General features: G+C 60.2%; 1 protein-coding gene across 10 annotated transcripts in view; it reads left to right on the forward strand.

Moving 5' to 3' along the window:
* Positions 1-217: 217 nt before the first annotated feature.
* The window catches only part of CYRIA (CYFIP related Rac1 interactor A), a 51,781-nt gene continuing 31,322 nt past the window's right edge, over positions 218-20,676 (forward strand). For 2 of the 10 annotated variants that reach the window (XM_074285414.1, XM_074285411.1), the window contains exon 1: positions 219-292. The gene's annotated coding sequence lies outside the window, so the exon portion shown is untranslated. Of the gene's footprint in view, positions 455-4,330; positions 4,429-20,676 lie in introns of all 10 variants that reach the window. The other 8 variants (XM_074285413.1, XM_074285406.1, XM_074285409.1 and 5 more) reach the window with 8 other exon arrangements.

The following is a 20,676-nucleotide window of genomic DNA, read 5'->3' on the forward strand; positions in this document are numbered from 1 at the left end:
AGCCCGGCTCTGGGGCCTGGTCTTGGGTTCGAGTCCCGGTGCTCTGCCTCTGGGGCTCCGGCGGGAGGGGGGGTGAGCAGGGAAGCTCTCCTCCTTCAGCCTCAGGGACTCGGGCCCAGCGTGCTCCGCTGCGCTCTGCCCGATGGGCGGCTCGGGGCGGGGCGGGGCGGGGGCGGGGGCGGAGCTCCGGGAGGTGCCGCTCGCCAGCAGCCAGAGCAGCCCAGCAGCAGCAGCGGGCGGCAGGCGTGGGGAGCGGCGGCGGCGGCGGCGACGACTCCGGCTCCGGCTCCCGGTGAGTGCTCGCGGCAGGGCTCGGATCGGGGGGCTCAGCGCCGTGGGCGGGGGCTCCGAGCCCCGGCCTCCACCCTTCTCTCGGCCCGGGGCTCGGGACGAACTTGCCCCGCTCCCTCTTCTCCCCCTTCCCCGTGCCCGGGCCAGGCGGCGCCCCCCCGCCGTGCCCAGCCCAGCCCGGGCAGCCGCCTCTCCCCCTGCCCGCCCCCGCGCCCTCCTCGGGCTCCCGCAGATGCCCCCTCGCCTTCCGGAACGAGCCCGGGCCGCAGCCCCTCCTGCCCCCAGGCCGCCCACGGACGGTCCCCTGGCCCCCAGCGCACGCACACACCTGTGCCCCCTCCCCAGCACCTGCCCGGGAGCCCCCCACCCCGCTCGGGCGCGCCGCCTCCCCGCCCAAACCCGCCCTTTGATCTGCCCCGGCTCGTGGGACCGCAGAAACGCCCCTGGAAGCTCCGTGGAGGTCGGGGGTCCCGGCCCCTCCCGCTTCGGACGGACCCGATGGGGAGCGGCCCCTGCAGCCGGCGTGTCCGGCCCGTGGGGGCTGCCCCGCGCGTGCGGGGGGGGTCGGGGAGCCGCCCGGTTCGGGGGGCGGGCTCCGGGGGCCTTCCTTTGTATCGGGCTCGGTGCTGCCGCTCGTTGAGTGCCTCGTTGGTGCGGACGCCGGGCCGGGAGTCGGGACGCCTGGCTTCTGGGCCCGGCCGCGAGCTGCCCCGGATCCGGTCCCCCTCTCGGGCTGTCAGTTTCCCCAAGTGTCACATGAAAGGGCTGAGAGCTGCCGTTCGGAGACGGGGAGGGGGAGGGGAGCCCTTTCAGCCCCTCCTCGGAGGCTCTCGGCTCTTCCCGTGCTCCGGCCCGGCCCTGGCCCCCTGCACCCCCCCCCCCGGGGGGGGTTGTTATCCCTGCTTCCAGGGGCCCGGCCGCCGGGGTATTCCCCTCCCCCAGTCCATTTCACCCTCTCTCATTTCCCTTCCGGAAACTTTCCATCCTTTATTTACAGTTCCCCTTTCTGGCTGGGGGGGTGGGGATGGGAACTCCTTCCCGCGGAGCCGGGGAGCCTCGAGGGCAGGGCCTGCCCCCCCCCGCCCGTGGGGTCCGCGGGCTTTGCGTGCTCGGCCCCCCCCACCGTGGCGGCAGGTTTTGTCATTAGGGGAGGGCGGCCGCCGGCCGGGCTGTTTTCCCCGCATGTTTCCCAGTGCCGGGGGTTGCCATGGCGACCACTTTGCTCGCTCAGCTCTCCCGATTCTTCCGGGAGCCCGTTTTTATTGGTCTGTTGTCCTGTCCTTTATGGCTCTCATTTCTCCTCTCTGTCTCCCCGGGAGATGACAAGCAGGGGCCGGCCGGGCACGGGAGGAGGGCGCCGGGCGGGCAGCGGCCCGAGAGCTGGCACGGGTGCCCGGGCCTGGCTGGCAGCGCGAGCCCCCGGGCCCTCTCGGGCCCTCTCTGCCCCTCCCGGGCGCCCCTGGATGGGGGGGCGGGGAGCCTGGGCTGAGCCCCCACAGAAGGCAGCGCCCCCCCCTGGCCCCGGGGGAGGGGTGGAAGGGGGCAGGGCCCTCCGGACACGCCCCAAGCCCGGGTCCGGGACTTGCCAGGGTTTCCCAGACCGAGCCCCCGGGGGCGGGAGCGGGCTTGTGCAATGTCGCGTGGGGGCCGGCGGCGCTGGGACGGAGCCCGAGCTGCGGCCACTCACTTCCTGTTTTCGCCGCTCCCCTGTACTGCCGGAGCGCGCCCTTCTGGGAGCCGAGGCAGCCCCCGAAGCTCCGGGATGAGGGAGGGAGAGGGGCGCGGGCGGGGCGGCGCTTTCCGACCTCTCCCTCCCGCCGGGAGAGCGCCCGAGGCGGCCGCTCCGTAAAACTGCGGAGGCCCTTCAGCAGGGCAGCGCCGGAGCCTCGGGGAGTCTGGGGTCCCGGGATGTTTGGGCTGAGGTGACGCCCAGCGAGGAAACTCCCTCCGAGCTCTTGCGAGCGCGCGGCAGCGACGCTTTCTCCGGTCAGAGGGGGCCCGGATGCTCGGTGCTCCCTTCGGTGCTCCCCAAGGCTAGGCGGTGCTCCCCTTGCCTGCTGCACGCGGCCCCTGCTCTGGGCTGGCCCCCGCCCGCGCTGGGAGGGTCCCCACCCCGCAGTGAGAGACTCGAGGTTGGGGGGCATGTGTCCCGACCCCCCCCCCCCAGACACGAGGAGCTCCGGGAGAGCCACAAAGCTACACCGCCCCCTCCTCGGTTTTCTAAGCCGGGTAATGGGCCTTCTCCCTTCGTGGGAACTTGGGGAAGCGTGGGCTCCGAGTCGCCTTTATTCTCACCGCCGGATCCCGCCTCCGAGCGGTGCGGCCCGGTGTCTCTGCCCCTGCCCTTGGCCCCGGCTCAGCCCGGTGGCCGGACTCCACCGGAAGCTCACGGTCCTCTCTCGGGACATCCCGGCTTCGGGGCTCGATGGCCCCTTCCAGCCCCCGGCCCCTCCCCCGCTCTCCTGGTCCTTCCAAAGTCCGAACCTGCTTCATCCCCAGAAGGGCCGGGAGGGATCGGGTGGAGCACAAGGGAGTCCTCCCCATTTGGTGCAGGAGCTTTGGGGAGGAGCTGGGACCTTTCCACAGGCCCCTTTCTAGCTCCCGAAACCTTGTGAGACTGAGGAGGGACCCCAGAGACTCTGAGCCCCCCCCCCCCCCCGGCTGTCCGGCCCGGACCCGCAAACCACCGCAGCCCCCCCCCCCCCCCAGGGTCTGCGGCGTCTCCCCAGGTCTGGACCCGCGCCAAGGCGGGAGCTGCCTCCGGGCGGGAGGGGGAGGGGCCGGGCGGCCAGGGGAGGGCGCTCTCTAGGAAGCCGAGGGTCTGGGCAGCCCCCGCGCCGCCGCCTGGGGTGAGGGGCCGGGGGAAGGCTTCTTCCCTGGGGAGCAGAGTCCTCTGTCCGGCCGGAAGGGGGCAGCCTCCCGCATCTGAAGGAATGGAAACTGAGGCACGGAAGGCTTAGAGTGAGCCCAGAGCCACGCAGCTGGAGAGCGCCCGGCGGGGGTGGAGGCAGGCTCTGCGGCCGCCCTTTCTGCCGAGCTGCTCTCCCGCCGCCACAGGGAAACTTCCAGCGTAGCGGGTCCGGAGGACCGGGTGCCCGCGCCTGTGACCTGGGCCTGGGGGACGTGGCCCCGGGTTCTAGGCCCGAGATCGCCAGGATTCGGTGCAGAACGTGGAGGGGGGGCCCGGACTCGGGGAGCCCCGTGACACCGGACGGTTCTGGGGGGGGGGGGCTCTGGGCGCTGCAGCCCTTCTCTCCGTCACTGGAGCCGGGCTACAGCTGCGGGGACGCCCAACTTGCAGACGGTCAAACCCTAAGTAACCTCCCATTGATGGGTTTGAGCCCCGGGCGCCGGGGTCATGAGGTGAAATTTAACGGGGCCCCCAACCCCCGCCCCTAGCGCCAGATGGAGGGGCAGGAAGCCGCGGTTTGTCTGAGAAAGAGCCGGCGGGCTCAGTGGCTCTGAGCTCGAGAACTGCCCCTTAAGGTAGGAGACAAAGCCGCGGGCCTGGGCCTCGGGGCCTCTAGAACCTAAAACATGGGGAAGGGGACCAGATGAAACTGGACGGGGCCGCACTTTTAAACCCTTGCCCCGAGTTCCAAGAGACTGTAGGGAGGACACTACGAAAAAGAGCCGGGGGTTGTAGTGGACCGCGCCTCAGCGGGTCAGGTCTGAGTCAGAAGTTCGAACCTTGGGCTCCCTTAGAAGGGGGGGGGAGCCCTCCTCCACAAGAGGGTCCCGGTGCCTGCCCAGTGCCCCTCCCCCTCCCCCACGGCTGGGCTCTCTCTGAGCTCCCTAGGCTGCAGCCCCTCACATGCCGGAGCCCTATAAGTAGACGGCGGCTGCGTCCGGCCCCTCACTGGGGCCCCTCCCGTCTCCCCTCGGTAACGGCGCCGCCTCCAATCCCGGCCCGGCCGCGGTCCTCCGGCCCGGAATAGCGGGCTCCCCGCCACTGCCGCCGGTGCGGAGAAAGTACTGGGCGGCTCAGCCCGGGGAGGCGCCTGACCGGCGCTACAGAGGGAGGGAGGAGGGAAAGGAGGGACCCCCGTTACTCCCACACGCCCCTCCCCCCAGTTACTCCCCCCTCCCCCCAGTTACTCCCACACGCCCCTCCCCCAGTTACTCCCCCCTCCCCCAGTTACTCCCCGTCCTCTGCTGTGAGCTCTCAGCCCCCCCACCCCCCCCAGCGCGCTGGGTTCCTTTCCTCCATCTGTGACTTCTGAGATGCAGCTTTGGTTGAGAGTGGAGAGACCTGGCCGCGAGCCCCGCCCCAGACACTCGGCTCTGTCCCTCAGTTTACCGGTCTGTAGAATGGGCGGCAGAGCGGTTGATCCGGCTTGGGTTACAAAGACAGGCCTGGGGCCCTCTCAGATTTCTGGAGCCGGATTCCCGCTGAGCGAGCCCCCGACCATTTCTGAAGCTCATTTTCCCGAGGCGCAGCGCGGGGACTTCAGTCAGAGAGGCCTGGGGGGCAGGGGGGGGGCTGGGAAGGTCAGGAAACATCCGGGGCTAAGCTTTGGCAGCTCTAAGACCAAGGACAGGAGTGAGGGATGGGCGGCGGTGGCGCCTTCAATGGGAAGCCGGGCCCAGTCCAGTCCCACGGTTCCGGCCGGAGCAGTTCCCTCCTGGGTCAGCGGGGATGACAGCGGCGACCCCCAGGCCCCGGAGATCCCCAGTGCGAGGCTTCCCCCACCTGAAAGTGCGTCCCGCCTGCAGAAGGGGGTGGTACAAGGGGGCGCCCGCAGGACCCTCCTTTGCCTGGCAAAGCTTGCCGTGTCTATGTCACCTTTATTCTGGCTGCTCTGCCCTGCGTGGGGCGGAGGGAAGAACGCTTGAAGGCGCAGGATCCTCGGATTTGCACCTGGTTGGAGCCCTGTCTCCTTGTGTCTCCTTAGCCGGCTCACTGCCCTCTTGGGACTCAGTTTCTCCCTTTGAAAAATCCAGGCGTTGTTGTAGATGACTTTCAGGGTCCTCGCAGCTGAAAACGGAGAGGTGGGGGGGGGGGGGCGCCAGGCTGTGCCCTCCATGGGGAGGAAGCCCAGTGGCACGGTCACCTGGCCCGGGTAGGAGCCAGGTTCCGGACCCAGAGGGAGCGGAGATTCCCAGACACAATAACAGGTGAGAAGCAGTCTCCCTTTGGAGAACCGCAGCGGTCCGGCCGCCCAGGAAGGGTCGGCGGAGCAGGGGCGGCCCGAGGGGAGGTCCCAGCGCGCACGCTGGCTGGCTGGTGTCTGAGTGAAGAGAAGGCTTTCCCTGCTCAGCTTCCTCCGGCGTGAGACGGGACACCGGGACCGGAGAGTCCCACGGAGCCCTGGCAGCCCCTCCACCCAGGGGCAGCGGCGGCGCCAGCCCGGCCCCTCCTGCTTCCTGACGGCCCTCGGGGGCCGCCCGCTTACTGAGTGACTTCACAGCCCGGGAAAATCCAGTAAAATGAGGGAAGACATGGAGAATGCCAGCGCCGGAGCGGCCTTCCATTGGGTCATCTTGCCAGCCTATTCTTCCCCTCTCCTCCACCCCCCTCCTTCACCATTTACTCCACACTAGGAAGAGAGAGCCGTAGTGTGCGCTGCACCCTGTGCCCGTCGTCCCCCGCCTGCCCCAGGAATAAGGCGCCTTTCCTTGTTTTCGGGGCCAAGGCAGCCGGAGCCCTCAGTCAGGGAGCCCTGTGGCCGGCTCCGGGCCCTGTGCCGCACGCACAAAGCCCCGGGCGCAGAGTCCGGCCTCCTCCAGAGACCTCCAGAAGGGCGCTGCAGAAAACAGACACACTAACGACAGTGATCCTCCCTTGGGAGAGGCCAGCGCCACCCAAAGCTCGCTGGGCCGGGAGCAGAGAGCCACGGCCTGAAGGTCTGGCCCGGAGCGGGCGGGCTCTGCAAGGGGGGCGGCCGGGGCAGCTGGAGTGTCCCAGCGACAGCCCCTCAGGAAGCCAGGAGGACCTGGGGGAAGTGGGGGGGGGCGGTGCCCTATCTGCAGAGCACCTGGATAGCGCCACGGCTGAGATCTGCCCGGACGGGTGGGCTGGGGGGGGGGGGGGAGGCTCCGAACACCAGTCGGAGGGCGGGTCTCTGAGCCTGTGGGGCTCCCGGACTGGAGGTTGAGGGGGGGGGACCCTCGAGGCGTCACACGCTGAGCTTCTCAGTCTGGGTTCACCGACCACAAAGGAGAAATGTCAGGGGGCCTGTGATCATGGGGGAAGGGGCCAGCGTCATCACAGCAGCATGGGCGGTTTCCTTTGTAACCTTGTAAGCGTAAGCTTTCCATTCGTTTTATGCATCACAACCTTGTGGGGTCCCCAGACTGCGAGCGTGAGCCTCGGAGGGAGGGGGCCCTCATCCGGGTCCCCAGGGAGCCGTGGCACAGACGGGATTGAGCCCCGGCCCCCCCCCTGCAATAACTGGGCTGGGGGTGGGCGTTCTTCCCTGGCCCCTCCCTGGGCCACCGCTGAGTCCCCATAAGTGACCCCACCCCTAGCACAGGCTGAGCCCCATCTCTGGCTGGCCCGTCTCTCTGTCGCCGGGCTCCCTTGTATGGGTCACTCTGGGTTCCATCTCCCACATCCCCTCCTAGCTCCCACGTTCTCTGCTCTAAGGCCCCGCGGGTCTGATGCTCTCTGTTCTACGTTCTAAGCCCGCTTCCAATTCTGACATTCTATGTTCTGTCCCAGCCCAGACCCCGGAGTCCCTCCCAAGCCTGGCCCGCCCCAGCCGTGGCCGTCTCTGGGATTCCCACACCCGCCATGGCGTGTTCTAGGCTCCCGTGGCCATTCCCTGTTCTAGACTCATTTCAGCTTTAAAGTGACGCAGACTTGTTTTTTCTTGGCGAACACGGCGTCCCTCGGGCTGGGGCCTGTCCGCATTTACTTTGAGGCTTCAGACGGGCAGCGAGTACTTGGAGTCAAAATCGTTTTGAAAAACGGCTCCTAATACATGTGGGGGCTTAAGAAACGGGCCCATCGGCAGACCCGCGGCCTTTCGGGCTCCGGCAGCCGGGGCTTCACGGCCCCCTCCCCCTCCCTCCCAGCCGGAGATGCCCAAGGAAGTCTGAGTGATGTCCCAGCAGCCCTTGTGGGCCAGGGGCCTCCGGGGGCTCTGGGAGCTGCAAGCCCGGCGGGAAGAGGGTCAGATCTGATGGGGGGGGGGCTGTTCTAGGCGGTGAGGGCAGGTTATCGAGGCTCCGGGGAGCCAGCCAGGACAACGGCCGACCTTCAGAAGTTAGGGGGAAGTGGCCGGGGTCGCACTCAAAATTCCCCGGGAAGAAAGGGGAAGGCGAGGCGCTTCCCTCTTGTGGTCACCCCAGTCACAAGGAGGCTCCAGTTCTTAAATAGAAAGTGAAAGGGAGGGAGAGAAAATTAGGAACAGACTCACAGACTCACACACACACACACACACACACACACAGACACACACAGAGACACACACACACACACACTCTCACACACACACCCAGAGACACACACACACACACACACAGAGACACACACACACACACACACAGAGACACACACACACTCTCACACACACACACACACACAGAGACACGCACACATACACACACACTCTCACACACACACAGAGACACACACACACACAGACTCACACACACACACAGACACACACACACACACAGACACACACACACACTCACACACACAGACACACACACACAGAGACACACACACACTCTCACACACAGAGACACACACACACAGACACACACACACAGACACACACACACACACTCACACACACACAGAGACACACACACACACACTCTCACACACACACAGAGACACACACACACACACACTCTCACACACACACACACTCACTCACACACACACAGACACACACACACACAGAGACACACACACTCACACACACACAGAGACACACACACACACACACAGAGACACACACACACACAGAGACACACACACACACACTCTCACACACACACAGAGACACACACACACACTCTCACACACACACACACTCACACACACACACACACACACAGACACACACACACACACAGAGACACACACACACACAGAGACACACACACAGACACACACACACAGACACACACACACTCACTCACACACACACAGACACACACACACACACAACCACACACACAGAGACACACACACACACACACACTCTCACACACACACACACACACACACACACACACACACACACACTCTGCTGAGTGGGCACAGAAACCTTGCCAGCCACTTACTGAGGACAAAATGACTCCCCTTGTCCCATGTTCTCGGACCAGGCCCAGCTGGGGGGGCTCCGCCGGGGAAGAGGCCCCTGGGCACAGGCCCCACTTGAACTAGGCCAGTGGTTGCCCAGAATCTGAATTTCTCGACCAAAGGTTGCTCCTCTTGGGCATCACTGGCCACAGTGTCACTTCCTGACCCGAAGTCACTCAGGAGAGTGGAGAGTGCCTGGCTGGGGGCTGCAGACTCACTCTGTACCCTGCTGTCCAAGGTCCTGCCTCTCCTCGGGGTTCAGGTTTCCCCTTCAGGAAATGGCAGGACAGCTTCCCCCCCAAACCTGGCTTTTCGGTATTCTAAGTTCCACCTCAGTTCCAAGGCCCTCCTAAGTTTGGTCTCAGGTCCCTCCTAACTCTGATAGTTGACAGTTCTCTGACTGCCACTCCCTGAGTGTCCTTGTGGTTCAGAGGGGTTCGGGGGGGTACGGGGGGAAAAAACTCTTTCCCCAGAGCACTAGAAGCGGGCGGAGAAGAACGTCTGACAAAGGGGCTGCTCTTAGACTCGGGGGGACCCCTGCTCCCCAGCCACTGAAGGCATCACCCCAAATATTAGAGGTCGTAGAAACAGCCTCTGGAAATCCTGGGCAGCTTTTAGTCAGAACAGAAGGAGCTCAGGAGTGGGACCCTGGCCATGGAGCCCTCCATCCTCCCTCCCTTCGTGGCTGCAGGGCCTTGGACCAGGCCCTTCCTCAGCTTTAACGGGCTAATAACCCAGGGTTACTCTTCCCCGGGAGCATAGTCCATGAGAGGCAGCCCAATGCAGCATAAAGCAAAGGATGCAGGTGGGTAAATGGACGGATAAAGGAATGGATGGACAGATGTTTAGATGGATAGATGGATATCTAGACAGACAGACAGACAGACAGACAGACAGATAGATAGATGGATGGATGATTGGATGGATAGATGAATGGATAGCGAGATACAGATATAGAGATAGGCAAATAAATGGGTGGATGAAGGTTAGATGGATGGATGGGTAATTAGATAAATGCATAGTTAGATGACGGATGGATGGATGGGTGGGTAGATAAATGGTAGATAGATGGAATGGATGAATGGATAGAGAGATAAATGGAAGGCCGATGGTAGATGGGTGAGGGGTAGAGTGTGTATACGCGGCACCAAAAAGACACTCTCCCCTCAAGGAGCTCATGTTCCAAGACAGCCCCCAAAGAAGGGAGGGAGAGGAGAGGCTCACCGGTAGATGCCATGGCTGGGGAGCCTCTGGGGACTCGGAGCTGATCCAGGGCCTGGCTCTGACTGAATGCGGGTAGGGCAGAGAGGAGGATGCCGGAGGATGTCTGGCAATAAGTCGCAGGCTGTGGGCACCGGCCTCGGCTCACCGGGTGATTGGACCATGTGGCCTCTGGGCGGGGCCCATTGTAAAGACCCAACTCCATTTCTGCCAATATGTAAAGTATCTCATAACCTGAACTAGGCAGGGGGGAATGATCTCGGGGGGATCAAACAATTTCTGAATCGTGACTGGTGCTGACAAAGGGGTGCCAGCCTTAGAAAATGGCAGAGTCCTCATCACCGCCGGCCCTGGGGGCTCATACAATTGTCTTGGGTTCTCTCAGTGAGAGGGTCGTCGGCCGGGTGCGGGAAGGCCCCTCCCAGAGGGTCAGGTCGAGGCCCGGGGGGCGGGTCTGTGCCCGAGCTCACCCAGATCCGACACCAGGGGCTCCCGCCCACGTCTCTCCTTCATCCCCCCACCTTCTGCCTCCCTAGTGAAGCTACACTGGCCAAGAGGCTCCACGCTTGGCGGAGGCCACGTGACAGAGACCCAGTCCCTGAAGGAATGGGAGCCCTCGAGTTCAAGAGCTCTTGGCATCTCTGCCAAGTATGGAGCTGGCACCCAGCGGTGCTTGGGAAATGCTTTTGCAGGCCCTCATCCCTTCACTGGACTCACAAGGAGTGGGCTTGGAGGGCAGGATCCCAGCCCCCTGAAGGGGACCCCCACACCTCAAGGGGCCTGCCAGGAGCGGCCTTGCCCAGCTGGGCAGTGCTCCCCCAGCTGGAAACCTCCTCCTGTGAAGGGCCGGGTCTGGGTCAGAGATGTCTGGAGCTCCCTCTGTGGGGAGGAGGATTTGGGGAGGGGGTGATGAGCCCCCCAGGACAGATCACTTCTCTGAGCTGGGCCGTGCCCGTGGCCAGGAGCCTGTGCAGAAGGAGATTCTCTAACGCAGAGAAGCACTGGAGGGAAGGAGGGGCCCCTGGCACGCCCACGTCAGGACTGCCCAGAGGGCCTGGGGGCGCGACCAGCCGTCTCAGATTTCTTCCCGTAGACTGCTTTGCCTCGATGTGCCAGCCTGAGGAATGGCCCCACAGAGCCCAGGCCTTGGGCAGGGCGGCTTCAAAGCTCTCTCAGATGTGGCATTTTCTCCGCCACGCCCGGCTTGGCACCAGGGCAGGATTAGGGCTTTTCACAGATGAGGAATGAGCTTAGAAGTGCTGCCCCGAGGGCGGGCCTCAGATGCCCCCTCACCCACACCTTGCCCGTCCAGCCCCACAGGGGCGGCAGCCTCCCAGCTGAGACTTCATGCCCAACTGGCCTTTCCCGTGGTCCTCAGCACAGCCCTGGAAGGTGGGCAAAACACAGGTCATCTCCCCATTTTGTGGGTGAGGAAACTGAGGCCCCCCCAAGCCTTTATGTGACTCCTATTTCAGAATGGGAAGGGGGGGGTCTGCCATCATTCGGTAAAGTGGGGAATTGCAAGCAGAAAAAAAATCACACTTAGAGGCCCTCTGAGCTCCCTGCTTTTAAAGCAGGTTGTAATAAGTATATTGAGATGAGTAATGTCTTTTGTAGTCTCTTTTTTGACTTTAAAAATAGTATTTTGTTTTTTCCAATCACACATAAGGACGATTTTAACATTCATTAAAAACGTTTTTGGGTCCCAAACGTCTCTCCCTGTCCTCCCCTCCCCTCTAAACTAACGGGCAATCAGGTAAATATATTTCCTTATTAGACTTGGAAAAGGGGGGAACGAAAGGGGAAAGTGGAAACCGTCCGCTTTGATCTGCGTCCGGAGTCGGGTGGACTCTTACATCTCTTGTCCTGGGATCACCTGGGATCACCGCCGCCGAGGAGAGCTAAGTCTGCTCCCGTTCCTGTATACGGTGCTCTCCGGGTCCCGCTCCCTTCACTGGACGGCGGGTCGTGCACCTCTCTGCGGATTTTTCCAAACTCTTCCTTCTCACTTCTTACAGAGCACGTGTCCTTGTGTTGTTTGGCCATTCCCCAATTAATGGGCATCCCCTCCGTGTCCTTTTTTTTTTTCTACCACAACAAGCAGTTATAGATCTTCTTCTGCCTTTCATGATCTCTGGGAGACAGATCTAGTAGAGATACTACGGATTGAAGCAGGAAGCTTTGTAGCCCTTGGGGCACAGTCCAGATCGCTCTGCAGAGTGGGGGAATCGGTTCACAGCTCCACCAACAATGCATCAGTGTTCCAAGATTCCCCATCCCTCCCACATGGATCCTTTTCCTTCTATCATATGAGCCCACCTGAGAGGCGGGAGGCGGCACCTCAGGGGCTTTCATTCGCATTTCTACCTCCAGCAGATTTAGGCTTTGATTTCTTCAAGTGAAAACTGCCTGTTCACGTCCTCTGAGCTTTTGTCGGCCAGACCAGATGGTGATTTAGGCCACGAGTCTGACTCGGCCGTCCCCATGTTTTACAAGCGAGACCTTTATCAGAAACGCCAGCTGTGACTCCCAGATTTCTACTTTCCTCTAACTTTGGTTGCATTGGCTTTGTCTGTGCTAAACCTTTTCAATTTGAGGTCGTCAAAATGATCTGTTTTGAATCTCGGAATGTTCCGTGTTTTCTGTTTGCTCAAAAAGTCTTTGTTTCTCCATAGATCCCACAGGTAAACTGTTCCCACTTTGCTTATGGCGCCGTCCTTTCTGTCTGGATCCTGTGCCATGGGTACCTTTGTCCGGGTACATGGTCCAAGCTCTTGCTCCATCCCTAGTTTCTCCCATTCTGACGTCCACTTTTCTAGGAGTTTTTGTCAGAAAGGGAGCTTACCCCGGAGCTCGACTCCGGGCTTGTGAACACTAGGCTTCCGGTCATTTGTGGCGGAGGCCGTGCTGACCCGCCACGCTGTTTCTTAGCAGTGCCAGTTAATTTGGATGATTTCTGCTTTATAATATGGTATAATATAATTAATATAATGTGATATGATATAACATAACACAATATAATAGGATAGGATATAATAATATATATAATAATTTTAATATAATTAATATAATATTATAATAGAGACCTGCTATTGCACGGGTCTCTCTAGAGATGGCGCAGTCTCAGTCAGGAGGATCTGCATTCAAGTCCTGCCCTGACGCCTCTGTGTGTATCAGTTTTTCTTCTGTACCAATGAGGGATCTGAGGGTCCAGGTTCTCCTCCCATCCCCTGCCCCCACCACACGCCATGCTTCTGGCACCTTTCTGGCCATCAGTAGAGCACCCCCGTTCTTGGGGTGGGAGGGGCCAGACATCAGTCTGTAGCACCCCCGTTTTTGGGGTGGGGGGCAGACATCAGTCTATAGCACCCCCGTTCTTGGGGTGGGGACCAGACATCAGTCTGTAGCACCCCCGTTCTTGGGGTGGGGGGCCAGACATCAGTCTATAGCACCCCCGTTCTTGGGGTGGGAGGGGCCAGACATCAATCTGTAGCACCCCCGTTCTTGGGGTGGGAGGGGCCAGACATCAGTCTGTAGCACCCCCGTTCTTGGGGTGGGGACCAGACATCAGTCTGTAGCACCCCCGTTCTTGGGGTGGGGGGCAGACATCAGTCTGTAGCACCCCCGTTTTTGGGGTGGGGGGCAGACATCAGTCTATAGCACCCCCGTTCTTGGGGTGGGGGGCAGACATCAGTCTATAGCACCCCCGTTCTTGGGGTGGGGGGCAGACATCAGTCTGTAGCACCCCCGTTCTTGGGGTGGGGGGCAGACATCAGTCTGTAGCACCCCCGTTCTTGGGGTGGGGGACCAGACATCAGTCTGTAGCACCCCCGTTCTTGGGGGGCAGATGATTTTCTTCTGCCTCGGGACAGAGAGAAGGCCTGCTCTCCTTGCTGGGCAGACTTTGCAGATGAGAATCCTGGGCTCATTAGGGAGTGCGAATTTTCCCTGGCACCGAGCCGGGCGCTCTGTGCCCGCCTGTACATGGGTAATCAGTCTTGGAGAACAGATGGCACCCCACTTTGCATTTTACTGTCCGTCTCCAGAGAGAAGGCTGCGATGGGGCGCTCTGGGGGTCAGAAGGAAAGCTCAGACGCCCTTTTCTTCACTGATGAGACCAGAGGGGCCGGGGCAGGGGGAGCTGCTGGGGACCCCGGGGCTGGGGATGGGGCGGCTGGTAGCTGCTACACTCACTGAGCAAAAAGTCCATCGTGCAGCACTGGAGGAGGCTGCACCCCTGAAATAGTTCTAGGCCCCCCCAACAATGGGGGTGTTATACTGATGTCCTGTGCTCCCCCTCAGAATGGGGTGTTACAGACCCATGGGTTCAGTACTTTCTCAATGAGACCCCAAAGACCCCGCTCCCAATGGGCCTCAGAGCCCCCCGCTGCCTCCTTCCCCTTCCGAGCTGGGCCTGGCCCGAGGGTGTCTCTAATCCGTCCCCCTCCCCAGCTCCCCAGGGCGGCTCTCCATGGCTGCAGCCCACACTGGGATAGGTCGGGGCTGGCTCCTGGAGCCTCCCTCTGAAGTCAGGAATGAAGGGAATTGCCGTAATTACTGGGGGGCACGCCCTGGGTTGGACCCTTGCCCGCTGTGTGCCAGCTGTGCCAGCTGTGCCCGCCCACCTCCAAGCAGGCGATTTCCTCAGTGTGGGAAGCTGGGCTGCCGCGCCCTCTGCCCTCCCACTCCTAGAGCACTGGCTGGGGCTTCTCAAATGAGAAAATATTGCTGGAATGCTCAGCACACAGTAGGTGCTGGATAAATGCTCATTCCCTCCCCTCCCATGCCCCAGTGGCCTGCAGCCCTGACATTCCTGGGCATTCCTTATTAATCATGTAGTATACACTTCATAATGCCTGGAGGAAGGACATTTATTAAGTGCTTGCTGTGTGCCGAGCTTTGTGCCGGCACCGAAGGGCCAGACAGACCCGCTCCCAAAGCTCGCCTGCTGACCGGGATGTGCCGAGGGGGCTGTAGCGGGACAAGGCCGGGGGTCTCACATCAGGAAGCCAGCTGAGGGCGCTGGCCTGGGCCGGGCGTCTCTTCGGGGCCGTTTGCGTGTTTCTCCCCTGTTCTCCTGGCACACAGTAGGTGTTCGATAAATGTTTGTTGACCGACTGAAGGGCAAAGAGAGCTCAGGTGTGTCTTATTTATTAATCACCTCCCAAGGCCGAGGGTAGAGGAGGGCAGATGTTAAGTCCTAGTGGGCCCACTTCCATCTCACAGGAGATAAGAGAATTGGGAGGGAGATCTCACCTGGGTCTCCAACAGTCTGTGAGACTATAAGCACTGATTAAGCCCCTACTGTGTGCGAGGCAGCCTGGATGGGCAGGCCGGCCGCTTTCCTGGATGGGGGGGTTTGCCTTCAGGGAGTTGTCTGCAGAGCCCGTCACACAGCAGGCGCTTAATAAATGATCATCATTGACTGGTTGATGGGGAGCAGCTGATCTGGTTTACAGGCATGTGGATGGACCGCCCAGCTCCATGGGGGGGGGGAGCGGAGGATGGCCCCCGTGTAACCAAGTGAAAAGCCAAAGCCCAGACGGCCCCCCTGCCCGGTGTTAATGAGAACGGGGGCTCGGCCTTCACGGCCACTGGCAGCGGCCTGTAGTTTCTGGCTGGATCAGCGCAGGATCTGCTTGCAGCCGGGGCAGTCTGGACCAGGGGCCAAGTCCCGCTGTGCCCTCCGCGCCCTCTGTGCCCTCCAGGGTGGGCAGGTCTCCTCCCCCTCCCTCACCTGTAAGACGGGACCAGTCCAGGGGGTCGGCCTGTGCTGCTCCATTCAGACAGGGCCCGGACAGGCAGCCTCGGGCGGCCGGTCTGCAGGCTGGGCGTCCCGTCCGGGGCCAACGGCTCCATGCAGAGGCTTGGGCTCTGTCCTTTCCCCCCTCCCCATCATGCACCTGTGTTGTGGGCATCTTCTCTGGGGGAGGAGCAGCAGACGCGGGGAGCTGGGAACTGGCAATGATGAGGAGTGGGAGTCCCCTGGAGAGCTCAGCCTGCAGGGTGGATGTGTCCCCCACAGTCCACATCATAGGCCCTGGGTTCAAGATCTCCATGTCAGGGGCAAGTCCTCTCCTCCCTGGGGGCCTCAGTTTCCCCCTCTGCCCCCCTCTGACAGTCCTCCCAGATTAAATCCCGTGCCCCAAGGTTCCCCGGGGGGGGGGGGGCTCAGCAGCCTCTCTCTCGCACTTTGGAGAAGGATCGTGGGAGGACAAGGACAGCTACAGGATGGAGCAGGCCGCCTCCTGCAGGGGCTGGCGGAGGACGCAGGCTGTCACACAGAGCTCCAGGGAGGGGTGGGCGGCGGGGCCTGGCGGCCTGAGTCCGGAGAGGAGGCAGAGGCTCAGCGCTCAGCGCCAGCGTCCAACTGCCAGCGGGGGGAGGGTTTGGGTGGTCAGGATGAGCTCTTACTGCCTGTAAGGCAGTGGGACATTAGAATGGCGGCCTCAAGGCCCAGAGAAACTGGAACCAGAGCCAGCTGGGTGGCCCAGGGGTCAGAACGCTAGGCCTGAGTTCAAATCCAGCCTCAGACACTTAATAGCTGCACGACCCCCAGGACAGTCACTTCATCCTGCTTGCCTCAGTTTCCCCAACAGCAAAAATGGGGATAATAATAGCCCCTCCTTGTGCTTAGCATAGTGCCCAGCACACAGTAGGTGCTTAATAAGTGCTTGTTCCCCTCTGTGTCCCCCCCTCACTCTCCTGCCTCGTGGCTCTGGGAAAGCCAGTTCCCCAACATCAGCATGAAGCTTCTTGCTCCCTGTGGCAAATGGAGGTATCTCAGCAAACACTGGTATTTTTGTGAGCTTTTACTGACGCTGGAAAAGCCCTCAGCCCCTCAATTTACAGCCACACAAAGGAGCTGACGGCCGCTGCCCCCCACTGACGGCCGCTGCCCCCCACTGACGGCCGCTGCCCCCCACTGACGGCCGCTGCCCCCCACTGACGGCCGCCGCCTCCCCACTGACGGCCGCTGCCCCCCCCCACTGACGGCCGCTGCCCCCCCCACTGATGGCCGCTGCGCCCCCCCACTGAGGCCACTGACGGCCGCTGCCCCCCCACTGACGGCCGCTGCCCCCCCCCCCACTGACGGCCGCTGCCCCGCCCACTGACGGCCACTGCCCCCCCACTGACGGCCGCTGCCCCCCCCCCCACTGACGGCCGCTGCCCCGCCCACTGACGGCCACTGCCCCCCCACTGACGGCCGCTGCCCCCCCCACTGACGGCCGCCCCCCCCCACTGATGGCCGCTGCCCCCCCCACTGACGGCCGCCCCCCCCCCCACTGAGGGTCGCTGCCCCCCCACTGAGGGCCGCTGACCCCCCCACTGACGGCCGCTGCCCCCCCACTGAGGCCACTGACGGCCGCTGCCCCCCCCCCCACTGAGGGCGCATGCAGTGCTCCAGGCCTGCGGGTCACCACGTCTCTCAGCAAACATTAAACAGACTCTTGGAGAGACCAGTGATTCTCTGGAAGTCTCCAGGGAGCAAAGGGCAGAGCCGGACTTGAACCCAGACCTCAGATTCGGGTCCAAGGCCCTTCCCGCCGCCCCCTGCCTCTCTGGGAGGGCCTGGGGTCAGTGGCCGAAGCCTTAGGCCCGCTACAAAATGCCCGTCTTAGCGTCCCCTGCTTTCTTGACATGGATGTTCCTGGGAGAATTTCGGGCTTAAAAAGTCTGTTTCTGGAACCCTCATGGGCTGCTTGAAAGCGCTGAGCTTCCCCCCCCCCCCCCCCCCCCCCCCCGCAAGCGAGCTGGCTCTTTGTCTTCCAGCAAGAGCCAGTTCCCATCCCACCTCCAACCTCCCCAGGATCCTGAGCTGACTGAATCTGGGATTCTGGAAATGTTCATTTTTTCCCAGTTAACAAAAAGCCACCCCCTCTCCCTCTCACCTCCTACCTCCCCATTCAAAAAGAAAGAACAAGAATTCCTATAATAAATGTGCATTGTCAAGAAAAACAGCCTTCCAATCGGCTGTGCCCCAAACTCTGCACCCAGAATCCATTGCGTGTTCTATCATGGTTCCCCTGGGTCCATGGTCAGTCATTAAATTGATTCAAGTTCTGAAATCTTTCTCAAGTTTCTTTATAATTTTTCCCTGTAAAATAATTTTCTTGATTGGACTCCCTCCATTCTCCATTGGCCCGTAGACATCTCCCCCGGTTGCTTTGAAACCGTTCCCGTCATCGTTTCTTACGGCACAGTATTATTCCATCCGAGTCCTACACCAGAACGTGTCCAACCGTCCTCCAGTTAGTGGGAATTACTCCAAATCACACCAAGAGAATGTCTATAAATATATATTTATTATGTAAATAGAAGTAAATAAGCCATCAAGATATGGTTCCTTTTCCTCTCCTTTTTGGGAGAGCCGAGTGGGCAAATACAGACATGCTACCCTTTGGGGACATTATCGACCAAAGGGAGCGGACACTCTAGAAATCTGGTGTCTCTTATTCCAAATTTCTTGGCTCCACCAACAGAACAGAGACCTACCTGTTTTCCCACAGAAGGCCCAGCGTTTGTCACGTTCCTTTGCTGATCAGGAGGGAAAGAGAGAAAACCTCCGAATGTTTGAATTTGTGTTTGTCTCATTTGTGATTTAGAGCAAGTTTTTTATACAACTATGGGTAACTTGACCATTTATCAGGGAACCACTCCTTCTTACAAAATTACTTTTCTGCATATGTTAGAAATTAGAGAAAGATGATGCAGAGATTTTTTATTATTATTATTATTTCTTAACGTTTCTTCTCATTTTAGCAGAATTGGTTTTGTTTGTGTTTGGTCATGAACTCTTTGATTATTTGTAGATTTACTCATTTTTTAATTCTTCTAATTCGTTTGTGATGTCACCTTGTAGGACTAAGCTGGTAACCTATTTAGTGTACGGGACAAGAGGTTGTTCTGTGTCTGGTTTTTGGCAGACGCTTTCCGATTTTCCCAGCGGTTTTTTTTTGGCAAATAGAAGCTGGGGTGGGGGTGGGGGGGGTCCTTTGGGATTATCCAATACTAGACTGTTGTGTTCGTTCATTGCTCTATATGAAGTGTCTCATCAGTTCCAACCTTGACCCCGATTTTTTAAGTGACAAAAAGTCATTTTGATCGTTTCCGCTTTGTACCAGCTCGAGATCCGGCCCAGCGACAGCTCGTCCTTCCCGTTCTTTTCTTTCATGATCTCCCTGGATCCCTCTAGGTAAATTTGGTTTTTGTCCTAATTCCGACAGTTAATCCTCTGGCAGCTTCAGGGATCTGGCGCTGAGTCAGGCCGTCGTGGTGATAAATTTCCTAGTCTGTTGTCACCTCTGAATTACATCGTGCCCCTCTGTGCCCCACCCCAGACCGCTCCCCTGCCCACAAAACTGGCAGCACTCGCGCCTCTCGGGTCCACAAGCGATCGTTTCTGAGCTGCTGAGCTGGTAGTCACAGGTATTTGTGAAGTGCCTACTGTGTGTGTCAGTGCCTGCTGTGTGTCAGTGCCTACTGTGTGTCAGTACCCACTGTGTGTCAGTGCCTACTGTGTGTCAATGCCTACTATGTGTCAGTGCCTACTGTGTGTCAATGCCTACTGTGTGTCAGTGCCTACTGTGTGTCAATGCCTACTGTGTGCCAGTGCCTACTGTGTGTCAGTGCCTACTGTGTGTCAGTACCTACTGTGTGTCAGTGCCTACTGTGTGTCAGTGCCTACTGTGTGTCAATGCCTACTGTGTGTCAGTGCCTACTGTGTGTCAATGCCTACTGTGTGTCAGTACCTACTGTGTGTCAGGCACCGTCTGGGGGACACAAAGTAGAAAGGAAATGCCCGCAAGGAGCTCGCATTCTGGGGAAGGAGACAAGGTGGAGAAGTGGGGCAAATGTACCCTGTGAATACAGGCAACGGCAGAGTAAAATCCATTTGTTTTTCCATAATGTGCTCCTTGTGTCTGTGCTGGAGGAAAATGACGGCCCCTAAAAGAGGGCCAGTGATCCAATAACGGGGCAAGAGAGTCAGGGAAAACTCTGGAAACATCAGAGTGAAAGAGGGAAGGACGAGAGCTTGAAGCAGGGGCTTGGGCCTGGAGGCCGGGGCTGCTGGGGCAAGAGGGGAGGGGCCCGGGTGCTCCTCTGAGCCCGGAGCTCTGGGAAAGATGGCCCCGAATGGACTCTGAGGGAAAGGGAAGAAGTGGACAGACATGGAGGGACGGTGAAGGTGGGGGCTGGGGGAGAGGGGAAGAGGAGGAGGAGGAGGAGGAAGGGAGGAGGAGGAGGAGGGGAGGAGGAGGAGGAGGGGAGGAGGAGGAGGGGGGAAAGAAGGGGAAGAGGAAGAAGAGGAAAAGGGGAGGAGGAGGAAGAGGGGAGGGGAAGGAGGAGGAGGAAGAGGAAGAGGGGAGGAGGAGGAGGAGGGTTGGGGGAGGAAAACAGGAGGAGGAGGAGGGGTGGCTGAGGTCCTGACAGCTGGAGCTGACCAAATCTAGTGCCTTTGTCTTACCATTAGATTGGACCAAGATTGGAAAAGGCCTTGAATGGCAAGATAAGAATGTTCATTTCCCTGAGCACCTCCTGAGGGTCTCTGGTCTCTGCAGATTCCTCCTAGGATTTCCTCCATCTCCCTCCTCCTCTTCCTTTTTCTTCTCTCTGTTTCTCTCTGTGTCTGTCTCTCTCTTGTCTCCATTTCTGCCTCTCTGTCTCTGTCTCTGTCTCTCTCTCTCTGTCTCTCTCTGTCTCTGTCTCTGTCTCTCTGTCTCTGTCTCTCTCTCTCTCTGTCTCTCTCTGTCTCTGTCTCTGTCTCTCTGTCTCTATCTCTGTCTCTCTCTCTCTCTGTCTCTGTCTCTGTCTCTCTCTCTCTGTCTCTTTGTCTCTCTCTCTGTCTCTCTCTGTCTCTGTCTCTGTCTCTCTGTCTCTCTCTCTGTCTCTCTCTCTCT

The sequence above is a fragment of the Sminthopsis crassicaudata genome, chromosome 2 (assembly GCF_048593235.1).
Source record: "Sminthopsis crassicaudata isolate SCR6 chromosome 2, ASM4859323v1, whole genome shotgun sequence".
Classification (NCBI taxonomy): Eukaryota; Metazoa; Chordata; class Mammalia; order Dasyuromorphia; family Dasyuridae; genus Sminthopsis; species Sminthopsis crassicaudata.